At 49.2% G+C, this 12,550-nt stretch overlaps 1 protein-coding gene across 6 annotated transcripts in view; it reads left to right on the top strand.

Annotated features, from left to right (window-relative positions):
- KAZN (kazrin, periplakin interacting protein) overlaps nucleotides 1–12,550 on the top strand; it is a 1,016,124-nt gene that overhangs the window by 690,607 nt on the left and 312,967 nt on the right. The window lies entirely within an intron of this gene.

A 12,550-nucleotide genomic window follows, 5' to 3' on the forward strand; every position in this document is an offset into this window, starting at 1 on the left:
AACAGATGGAGGGCGGCTCCCCAACATGCACCCCAATACTGTTCACAAACATGTCCTGCCCATCTTGCGCCCAGTGTTCTGGGGTACAAGGTCAGGGTGGGGAAGGGGCACTGTCCCTGCAGGTTCTTCAGGGCCCTTGGCAGGCCACATGGTACATACAGCAAAGTGACGGGGAGCCACCAGGCTTTCTTCATCCCCGCAGTGACCCAGACAGACTCAGTGGCTCTCGCGTCTGGCCCTGTTCACAAAAGTTTGCTGGCCCCTCTCATAAATTATCATTTTATCATGATCACTTGCCTTTATTCATTGACGTGTTGCATTCTCACTGTGTATCTTTCCCATGTTTGAACTTGTTTCATCATCACAACCCTAGGACATGTACTCTTATAATCCCTATTTTACCAATGGGGAAACAGGCAGAGCAAGTTTCCTGTCACGTGCCTTTGACCACGTGACTAGAAAAAGGGCAGAACTAGAACTCAAACCCACGCTGAAGTCAAAGTACACACTCTTGACCTCCACGTCACACTACCTGGGATGACCAGGTCCTATAAAACTTTATCCTTACAGAAACCATCCAGGTGACATCCTTAAATGTTCCCCTGCGAATGTCCAAATCTCCTCCTGAGAATTAGGGCCCAGAGGGATTGATGATGCTTTCTCAGACACTGGGGAGACTCGTCCCTCTTGATTTGCTAGCACGTGGCCCAGCTGGGGCTGGGACCCAGGTATCTGTAATGTCATCTTCCACTCCAAGATGGCGGCGTCTTCTACATGTGCACAGACGCTCTGCTGCCAACTTGGACACAGCGGGGAACCCAGGTGCTCAGGCCTGGTGGAGCCCAAGGCCCCGGCAAGTGACAGCCCATTAGCTGGGGAGAAGGCCCTGGGTATTCTTTTCGCTTTCCTTTGTAACGTATTGTTGCATTGGAAATTTATTTCTTAACAATTTCACTTACAGCCCTTTTGACAAAATGGGGCTCTGGAGAATGGCACCATTAGCATTGATAAACGCTTTACAATACCATCACAAGCAAATGGAAATGCCTAATGAAAAGAAAAGAAGCACTGCTGAGTAATTAAAGAGGCTGGAGGGTTTTTTATTATTATTTTTGAGCAATTATGACTAAAAGCCCTAATCAAGCAACACCCATTTTCCCATCCATTTTGAACTCAGTTATTTAAAAAAACATCGTCCTTGGCGTTGTCAGCTGTAGGCTGATGGTCGAGACGCCCAAGGCAGGCTGACTGAACTGGAGGTGGAGGGTGCCCAGCCCGAAGCGCTCTGCCTTCTCTCTGGTCCTGGAAGTCTTGCTCCAGGGCTTGCCCCCAGCCCTTCTTTCTTCCCTCCTCTCACGTCTTCTTCCACTCCCTCTTTCCTTCCCTGGGAGGTTTGGTTTCTGGATAGAGAAGTGCTGACTCCTCTATACCTTCATTCCTTGTCAGAAAGACCACTTAGTTGCAAAATAGCTGCCCGAGGTGCGCAAACCACAGATGTGGACTCAAGGATCAGAGGGGTTGAACCACACAACTAGTGAAGAGCAGAGTCTGGACTGGAACCCAGGTCCTTCGACTATATCGGGGGTGGGAAGATGAAGCACGTGGTCTCTGGCTCCCCTTGGCCCAACTGTGAGTCCCCGCTCTGCCTGGTGGTCTTGGGCAAGTCCCTTAACCTGGCTGAGTATCAGTTTCCTCATCTTAAAAGGGGATGATAATAGTGGTGCTTACCTCAGGGGGTGGTTCCGAGTTAAGTTCTCCTTGAGTGGCAGGCTCCATGGCTGAGGTTCCCAAACTGTCACCGAGGCCCCCAGGGTGCCACACCGAAGTGAAGTCATGGGGGTCCTGTGGGATGTTTTTTAATTTTCAAAGGAAACATAGCAACGCCACCTGTCAGACACTGTTTCAACATTAGGTGCTGCTACATTCCTTTGGAGGATGTCATTTCTTTGTGAAGCTGGGGTTTTGGCAGTTCCTTTGACCAAAAGCAAATACCCACCAAGATCCAAGGTTGGAGGGGTTGTGTGGTACCCAGCAGGCACACACCGCACATGTATACGTACCTGTGATTATTTAAGAACAAAATAACACTACTGTTTTTTCTTCCAATGTATGTGTACTATTTTTTTCAACTGGCTATTAAGTTGTTAGAACCTAAATACTGACTAAGTTCATGGCCCGAACTACTTAATAAATGAAATATTTAGGGATTTCTTTTGGCTTATAGGTACCATGAAAAAAATTACCGAGGCTCTGAGAGTGCCATGATATAAGAAAATCTGGCATCTTCTGCCCTAAGGCGCACCCAATGGCTTCCCAGTGTCCTTTGCAAACTAGTTTTCCTTGTAACGACTTTCTGAATGAGCAGAGAAATGGAAGCATACCTGCTTTCCTTACCCTATGTTCAGGGAGCGAATTGGGGGGTTGCTGCATGACATGTGGGAGTAGAAGCGGAGCCCTGTTTTCAAAACTGCAGCGCCAGACAGCTCCACAGGTGGTGCAGATGTGAGAAACCACTTTCTGAGAAGACTCTTGCCCTGAAGAGTGTTTCTCGGGATCCGTTCCTGCAAACCATCAGCTCTGGTTTCAGCTCCCAGACTTTCTGACACGGGGACTTTCCACCCCACTACCCCGGACGTGAGTAATTAAGCACTTTGAGTGACTGCAGAATGGCTCGTGCATGTTCCTGGCAGCCGTGCTTGGCGTTGAGACGAAATCAAGACGAGACATGCCCCAGAGAAACTTAGCTGACGAAGAGAAAATGGCGTTTGTTTCAAATGCACAGCCCTGAGTTTTCAGTTCATGAAATGGGGACAGAAAAGTTCTTCTCCCACTCTACCCCTGTGCCCTATTGATATTCAAATCTGCCAGCAGCTGCTGCCACCATGGCCCCTCATCCACATTAATGACCATGGGAACGCAGCCACACGCCATAAGGTGGACCCCAGGAGCCCTGGGGTCGGGCAGGTGCTCCTTGTGAGATGTCCAAATAGCCCTTCTTGCAAGAGTGCTCAGGGGTTCTGGAAGGTTCTGCACAAGGAGCACATCTCCAAGGGTTCGGGGCCCCATATTCTAGGGCGCGTTTGATGTTCAAGGTGGGGCCTCATCGGAAAATGTGGCCTGAATTATCAGAGGTCTGTTTAGTGACTCCTCTGGGATCTAGCCCCTGCTGGCCTCTCCAGATGGAACCTTCCCTTTTCCCACTTTGCAGCCCAAACCCCAGCTGATCCAGATGGCTCTCCGTATGTGGAGGGCCGTGTATAGCTCCTGCCATGGCTCCGGCTGTTCCTCTACCCAGAATGCCCTTCATCTGAACTCCTGCCCTTTGCAGGCTTAACTGAAGGCCTCCCTCCTCTAGAAGGAACACGTTAGAATCGTGGTCAGAAATCTGAGTTCAAGTCATAACCTCACCCCTTGCTAACCACTCGGACCTCCCTCACCCATAAAATGAGGATAAAATTGTACCTACCTCAGTGCTTCTCCAACTGTCCAGTGCACTGAAACCACTCAGGAATCTCGTTCAATTGCGCGTTAGGATTCAGCTGGTCTGTGGAGGAACCTGAGATCCTGTGTTGCCAACGGGCTCCCAGGTGATGCTGATGTGGCTGGTCGAGGGGCCACACTTTGAACCCCAAAGACCTGTCTCGTTGCATTATATGCAGTGGGGCGAGTGCTGAGGACATGCCTGGTTCATGGCCAGCCCTCCAATGGCAGCTGTTCTCGTGTGATGCGAGGCTTCCAGCGCACACACACCCACCCTCCTTCCAGGCGACGTTTCCTGGCTGTGTGTCCAGAGCAGTTCACTGTCTGAGGTTAGATGCTCCACTAGTTCCTTCTCCTTCCTCTATCTACAACTCCCCGCAGTTCGGTGGGATTCCCCAATCTCCATGCAGATCTGAAACATCAAAAAGGTAATAGATGTGCTTCTGAAGATGCACATCTTGGCTTTTACGATGTGGAACAGGTCACGCCGTTGTTTTCAGAGAGGCATTCATTTTTGAAGGGAATGCAAGAGAGGAGTAGGATTTCCTTCTTCTTCCAATCAGCCCCACCTTGCTTTTCACCCACCTTGGGCGTTTAGGCTGGACCCCAAGCCCACCCACTGTCCACAAGGCCTGCGTATGGAAACCATCCAGATATCTGGGCTCCGAGATAACACGCCAAACTGCAGCACATCTACTGATGCATTTTCACATGGCAGTCCCCAGGTGGGGATCCAAATACCCAAACATCAGAATGCTGTTGTAAGGAGAAGCAACAGGAGACACACAAGCTACTTATCAGACGCTTTCCATTATCCCCACCACCTGTTCCGAATTTCCAAAGCAGGTAATAGCCACTCTTGCACCAAAAGAGAGAAAAGGCAACAATTTTAAGAGCAAGCTCCTTCTCTCACTCTGGGTTTTATATGTTGTAAAAGGGGCTCGCTGTGAAATAATCACTTACTGTCCGAGGGACATTGTGATTTGTAAGCCTCGAGCTTGAGCTAGAGGTTGGCAACAATCTAAACCTGTGGACTTAGAAGAAGAAAAGCATTTGGGGGAAAAAGTGGAGCCACTGCAGGTAAATGAGTTACCTCGAAGAATGAAAGTGGTGGAAAATCCAGCAGAAGTGCCATCTGGAGACGTGATGGACCAACCGATATCCCAAGCCCATCTGTTCGTGTGCTGCCAGAGTTTTTGGCCCTGCTACATCCAAGGGCGAGGCGGGTTACAACCAGAAGTGGTCCACAGCCTCTGGAGAGAAGGGATGGGGTGGAGGGTGTGTGTTTCCTGTAAGTGGGCATTCTCAAACTTTTGTGTGCCTAAAAACGGGGAAATGCAGACACTGGATGCACAGATCAAGCTGCTGGTGCTGCAGTCGGCAGCGGAAGCTGAGTGGCTGGTGGCTGGCAAGCTCGAGAAAGATACGTACGTCGGGAAGGAGAAGCTCATCTCGGGAAAGCCACAGGTGCTGGTCACCAAGATTGAGCACATCCTGGATACTCTGTGGCCCCTGCCAGTTGTCCCCAGGGTGGCCCAGGGGGTGGCACTTACAGACGGCAGGTGTGCGTGGGGGCGGGGAGAACAACAAGGTCAGTGAATGCTGGCATCTGTATTTTGCAAAAGGCCTTCAAGGAGAAGAAACCGGGCCCTGCCTCAGGCAACACAGGAAGCTTAGGTTTTGTCCCTAAAGTGTTCCAGAAAACAAACAAACAAACTTAAATTCCATTAAAAATAAAATATCTTTGTGTTTTGAACAAAGAAAATTTTAATATTTGATTGGTTTTGTTTTATTCTGAAGCCTAGGATACTCTTTTCAGCCTGTAAGCCCCTTGTTTTATGTCCCTCTAATTGCTGACGTTTGGGTATTTTGCAAGTGTACGTGTTATTTTTAAAGCATGTGTGACCCAATTAAAATAAAGCTGGGACCGTGAAAAAAATTTAAAGATTAAAAATACAGCTTCCTGGGCTCCTGGCCTATTGTGGCTTGGGTGGGGCTCAGAGATGTGTATTTTTAACAAGCTTCCCAAATGGTTTTAGTGGGGGGGGGGGGGTCCCGGGACCACACTTTGAGAAGCACTGCCTCAGGTGTCTTCCTTTCTATAGAAGTGCAGAGGGCGTAGTTGTTGAGCTCAGGATGGTCAGGGGAGAAGGAGCAGTGTGTTCACTCACATGGTCCATTCCAGAGTTGATTTCAGGCAACTGACTTTGAGGAGACATGGCCGCCGCCCCATTTCATTCATTCATTCATTCATTCACTCACTCACTCAGTGCATATTTCTTGAACACCCACTGTGTGCCAGCTGCTAAGTGCTGACGATGTCGCTAACCAGACAGATCAAAATCCTTGACTTCAAAGAGCTCACTCACTATGGAAGAGATCAGCAATGCAAAAGATAAACAAGGCCCTGCGTGCATTACGCACATTTAAGCGTAGGTAAGAAGGTGGTAGGCACTATGGAAAGAGAATGTTGTAGGTAGGGAGGATGGTGGGAGCAAATGTTGTAACTTTAAATCAGGCAGTCTGGGACAGTCTCGCAGAGGAGGTGACATTTAACCAGGACGTGAGGGAAGCTGTGTAGATCTGTGAGGTAAAGCACGGAGACCCTGAGACCTCAGGGCCCCCCAATATGCGAGGAAGCCAGTGGTAGAGGCACGATCGGAGCCACATGGGAGGACATGTGGTTCAAGAAAGAATGAGGTGACCGGCAGGGGGATGGCATGTCCAGTTTAGGACAGTCCCAGCTTAGGCTCAATATACCACCATAACGATGAATGGTTCCCCATTTTACTCGCAAAAGTTCCCAGTCTGAAGAATAACTTTTATTATCTGTTGACCTATTTATGGGCCACTGCAAGGACTTGGATTCTAAAGGAGGTAAGAAATCCTTGGAGGGGCTGATTTCATTGGATGATAAAAGGCTCCCTCTGGCAGCCAAGGTGGAAGAACAGAGAAGAAGACTTAGGAGGCAGTTGTAACACTGCAGGTGGCCCAGGGGTCCCCAAATACATCAACGTCCCCAGTGCCTGAAACCTCTGACTGTTTGCTTACATGGTAATAAAGATTTTGCAGATGTGATTAAGATCTTGAGATGAGAAGATAATCCTGGGTGATTCAAGTGGGCCGAAGGTAATGCAAGTTCTTTCTAAGAGGGAGGCAGAATGGTCAGTGTCAGAGAGAAGCAGCAGAGGCTGGAGTGATGCACTTTGAAGATGGGGGAGGGGGCCGCAAGCCAAGGAATGCAGGTGCCCTCTAGGAAATGGAAAAGGCAAAGGACATGGATTCTCACCCTAGAGAAGGCACACAGCTCTGCTCACACTTCAGTTTTAGCCCGAAAGACCCTTTCAGATATCTGACGTACAGAACTGTCATAAGTTTGTGTTGTTCTAAGCCACGGCGTTTGTGGCACTTCACTACAGCAGGAGTAGGAAACACATACAAGTAAGTGGCCCAGGGCTTTACAAAGCAGCCACCTCTACCTCTTACTTCCTGCTACCCTGTCCTTAGAAACCAGGGACTTTGGAAAGAAGGACTTCCCGTTTAACTGTAACTCTAGAACAGAGGTTCACAAACTACAGCCCACTGCCTTTATTTTTATTTTTGTAAGTAAAGTTTTATTGGCACACAGCCACGCTCGTATGTTTACGTACTGTTTTAAGGCTGCTTTCGCTCTACAGGGGCAGGCTGGAATACAGTAGTCCCCCATTATCTGAGGTTTCACTTCCCGTAGTGTTCGTTACCCGAGGTCGAAAATAGTATGATTCCCCAGCCATTGCCATGATCTGCTCCCAACATCCAACCACGGACATCATCACAGTTCGAAGATCCAGGATCACCCAAAGCAGATGACCCTCCTTCTGACATATCGTCAGAAGGTTATGCCAGCCTCATGCTACATCACAATGCCTGAGTCATTCACCTCACGTCATCTCATCACTGGGCATTTTATTATCTCACATCATCCCAAGAAGCATAGTGAGTACAGGACAATAAGATATTTTGAGAGAGAGACCATATTCACATAATTTTTATTACAGTATGTTGTTATTCTTGTCCTATTTTATTATTCATGATTTTTGTTAATTTCGTACTGTGCCTAATTTATAAATTAACCTTTATCTATCATGGTATTTATGTATAGGAAAAAACATAGTATTAGGTTGGTGCAAAAGTCAATGCAGTTTAGAAGGTTAAAAAGAATTGCAAAAACCGCAATTACTTTTGCACCAATCTAATATAGGTAGGGTTTCAGGCATTGGTGGGGCGGGAGTAGGGGGAGGGTGGGAGGGGGGATCTTGGAACTTCTCCTCCTTGGAAAAGGGGGACTGTTGTAATTAGACAAACACAACATGGCCCTCAAAGTCTGAAATACTGACTCTCTGACCCTTGATAGAAAATGTTTGCTGATCCTTGCCCTAAAAGACCCTTTGGGGTATTTGCCTCATTCACGATGACCTCCCCCATGTTGACGCCCTCCAATCAGCGCTACTGTGCCATCCACAGGTGAGGCCACAGCAGCCACGCTTGGCTCGACATGAGCCTGCCACCCTGGCCATTGTTGAATGAATCAGGCAGGGCCAAGCAGACTCGCTCTTGGGTTTTGGAATTGGGTTTCAAAGCACGCTTGTGGCTGGAACTGAGAATAAGCCTTGGCACAAAGTTGCCACTCAGCTGATGTTTTACGAATGGGTGAATACATTTGGGAGGTGTGGGGTGGATCTCACCCACAGCCAGGGTGCAGACAGAAATGAAGAGGTCCGATCTACAGGAAAAGAACAAAAAAGCAGAGGTTCAGGGAGAAGCAGGGGCAGACACCACAGGGCTCTAAGAAGGGAAGGGTTGGGAGAGCAGCTCTGCAGTTGCTTGTGTATCTGTTATCTACTGCTGCCTAGCAAACCGCCACACACAGTGGCTTCAGATGACAGACACTTATTATCTCCCAGGTTCTGTAGATCGGAAGTCTGGGCATGGCCGAGCTGAGTTCTCTGAGCAGGGTCTCCTAAGGCTGAAATCAGGTATTCCCTGGGCTGTGTGTCTTTCTGGAACTCCAGGTCCCCTTTCAAGCTTATGTAGTTATTGGCAGAATTCTGTTCTTTGTGGTTGTGGGACTAAGTAAGGCCCCTGTTCTCTTCTTAGTTGTTTGCCAGGGGCTGCTCTCAGCTCCTAGATGCTGCCTGCAGTTTCTTGCCACATGGCCCCCTCTCTAGGTCCTCTCAAGTTTCCAAACTCTTAGGGAGGGCCCAGGCCCCTTTAAGGTCTCACCTGATTAGGTCAGGCCCACCTGGATGCTCTTCCTTTTAATTAATTCAGAGTCAACTGATTGTACCCTAATCATGGGAGTGACGTGTCATCACATTCACAGATTCTTCCTGCGCTCAAGAGGAGGGCATTACACAAGGGGTGTCCACCAGGGGTCGGAATCTTGGGGGCCATCTTAGAATTCTACCCGCCATCCTCGGTTCCAGCGTGATCTCTGGTTCTTGGCCCTCGACTGGCAGGGGCTAGCTTTTTCTCCCTTAGACCCCACAAAATGCACCCAGCTCAATGTGATAAATGACTACTTTTGCCTCAGTTGGCCCCAGTGGATTTCCGTTAGAGAACCCTGGCTGAGACTGTGATGGGATGGGCGGTCCCAAAGCCAGCCCCTCAATTTCAGCCTCGCTTGCCTGTGGTGTGCAGGAACCTTCTCTCCCCAAGAGGGGAGAGAAGGCAGTAATCACACTAAAATGCTTTCTAAGCTGCCTGTGGCCGTGGCACGGATGACACACCACTGCCGTGAACCCTGGCTGCCGCCCCAGAACACTCAGTCTTAATGTATTGACGTTGGCAGCCCTTGGATATCGCGCCATGCCAATAAGGTAATTGAAATGGAATTGTCTCCAAGCGTCCAATTAATCAACAAATAAATCATAAACCTGTGGCCATTCATTCAGAGCGGCAAAGAGGCTTCTCCCTGGCTTTCTGACCTGGAATTGATTGAGCTCAGACTTGAGGTAGCTCTGATGGGCTTTCAGAGAAGGGGAAGAAGATGATACAGGTTCTTCTGAAGCCCCAGGAATGGTGTGCTTTCTACATGGGATCTTATTCCTCCCTCAAAGAGGTTTCACACACTGGATTTCATTCATAAATACATCCTCTTGCGGTAGGGATGGTGGTCCACATTTTATAGAGAAGGAAACTAAGCCCCAGAGCACTTCAGCAAATTACCAAAAGCCAGTAGAGGGCAGAATCTGGGTTCCAAAGTAGGTCCATCGGAGCTTTCAAAACCATGTTCTTTTCACTCTACGCTGTGCTAGCAATACAGATCTAAGGAAGAAACAGTTTCAATTGTTGAGCCAAATTTTAAGTCCAGGATTGTGCAACATGAGAGCATATTTGAATGGCTGTCCTCTCTCTGTCTACCAGTCCTATAGCTCGGCTTTGCCTGTTGCTGGCCTTGGAAGTGGCAGCAAGAGGGAGGGTGTATTCTCTGACGGATTGTCATTTTTATGGGAGCGCATTCTCATTTTGGGATCACCGAGCACCTCTGAAAAGCCCGTGAGTCCCCCAAACTCTTCCTCACACCCAGCGCTCCCTGCCCTTTGGATGGGTGGGGAAACTAAGGAACCATTCTCAGCATTACTGTGCAAATGTGTCCCAAGCCCAGGGGGGACTCCTGTACACACTTAGAGAGGTTTGCATCTGCTCTGTGGTTTCTACAAGCAGACAGGAGGCTCATTGTCATGGTTTCGAGCGAGCCTGTGGAATTCTGCTGTCGGAAGTTTGCCCTTGAGCCTTTTTGGGCGAGGGCAGGGAGGCAGGATACTGGTTCATTGGGCGTTTTGCTGTGCAGTGCAAGTAGAGAAAGAAACCAGCCTTTTCCTGAAGGAGGCGCCTAGACACAGCTGCAGTAAGCAGGAGACCATCTGCCCTGCAAAGCTGGGGTTTTGTCTGTCAGAACCAAGCTGGGTGTGCTGCAGCTGTGGTGAATACCCAGCTGCCCCAGGAGCAAATTGGTCCATCCCCGGGAAGCAGTGGCTTTAGAAATCATTGCCGCGCAAGGAACTAAGTCATGGAGTGATGGCAACAGCACCACGAATCCTGGGCTGTGCCCGGTGGGGGGCTGCAACCCCAGGCGCACAGACCCTATTCCTGGGCAAAGGCCTCGAAACTGACGTGCAGAGAATTAGTGGGGGGAGAGGGAGCAGAATTTGATATGTCCCCTGATATCCAGAACACTCCCTCTCGGCCCTCTCCCTTGCCTTCTCTTCACAACTGCATATGTTTGCTGCTCTTTGAATTGTTACGACCACCAACTAAAAGTCTGTCCCACCCCGATGCCATCCTACTCTTGCCTGAAGAAAATATGCATCTGGTCACGTCACGGTACTTCCTTAGACCCCTCTGTCGTCACACGGCCTGGGCCCCGCAGGCCTCCCCGCTGGGGCTGCCGGTGCTCCCCCCTAGGCTTCATGCTGCTTTGATTCGGAGCCACACACCAAGCTGTGCCGTTTCTCCTTCCTTTGCCCAGAACGCCCGTAGCTCTCCTTCCTGCAGCTCCTGGAAGAATAAAAGGGTCTACCGTTATTGGACTCCAGAAGTTCCAGTTACTAAATCTGGAATAACAGAGCCCTTCGGGAGTCCATTTGTCATTTCCCGGTGAATGACCGACACTTTCTTTCCATGATGCCCACGGGAGGGTGGATCCTGCCCTCTGTTCACAGGCCTGGAGGGGAATGAAGGAAAGTTCTGTGGACGACCTTAGTGTCTGGGAATTTTTCTCTGAGGGGTGCACACCCCAAGCACCTGGGCAGAATCATGTCCCTTATTTCCTTTTTTATGCTCCCATGGAGGTCTTGGGTGCTGGCTACATACCTGTTCCCAGATGCCAGAGCTGGTGGTTTACCTGCCCCTGCTGTGTCCATGGCCCATTTATAACTGGTGCTTGATTTTAGAATGAATGAATAAATGGAGGGAGGGAGGGAGGGAGGGAATTGCTTTTCTCCTCCTGTTCGCTGCTCCAGGGTGGGGATCCTGCCTTGACCATCTTTGCCTCCCCAGCACCCAGCACAATGCCCGAAGCACATAATTGGTCAATAAATGTCAGCTGGGATGATGCCAGGGAGGGTTGGCTGGCAGCACCGGTCACTTCAGTGACCTGAGACCAAGCAAATGCCGTGGGCGTTTGGAGACCCGGCGACCTACAGTGTTTTCTAGCGCTTGTTGCCTTGGAGGGTTCTAAGAATTCTGGCCCGTTCTCTGCGGTCTAGCTAGACGGGGGTGTGCAGCCGAACCTCCCCCCCGGGTTCAGAGGATTGAGAGCGCGATGATCTACATGGTAAAGGGGCAGGGTAGCTTAGTTAGAGAATTACTGTTTCTGAGCCAGTGTGTGTTCTTGTTTCCTCTTAAATGATGCTGCGTTACATGCTGAACTAGCATGGAGGGGGAGCAGGGGGATTTCAGGACCTGATCACGTTCATAGCCAATAGGTGCCTACTCTTCACTCAAAGATTGGCTTTCTGGAATGGCCCTTGGGGACAAAAACTCTTTCAAGGTAAATTAAACAAAAGTAAGCCTTGATAAAATTTCAGTTTGGTGGTATGTTGTATAAGAAATTGACGAGGGGCCCTAAAATATATTTAAATCTTGCTATTTGAGCCAGAACCCAAATATTGCCTCCCTGTTAGCTAACTCCGTGTTGCCTGTGGACTGTGATTTTTATTTTATTTATTTTTAGAATTTTCCTTGTAGGAAGGCACACTCACCTTCTTAATGCGATAAGCTAACGAGGTAGAAAAACAGAACCATCCATAAGCAGGCAGAATCCTCACTCTTGGAAAGAACCCAGTGCAGGCAATTATTTTCTCCAACATTCAAACAGCAGGATAAAAAAAGGGTAAACGCATTAGAAGGGTCCTTTCCCGCCACTGAATGTCAGCTCCCTGCTGGCAAGATGATCTGCCTTGTTCATTCCTCGTCCCCAGCATCTAGGACAGTGCCTGGTACACAGTAGGTGCTGGATAAATATTTTTGAATGAGCGGCTATATTACAGGCTCTGTGATGACAAGGACCGTGCTCACGTCCGTGTTA

Source organism: Rhinolophus sinicus, chromosome 14 (genome assembly GCF_057876585.1).
Source record: "Rhinolophus sinicus isolate RSI-liver-muscle chromosome 14, RSI-T2T, whole genome shotgun sequence".
Lineage (NCBI taxonomy): Eukaryota > Metazoa > Chordata > Mammalia > Chiroptera > Rhinolophidae > Rhinolophus > Rhinolophus sinicus.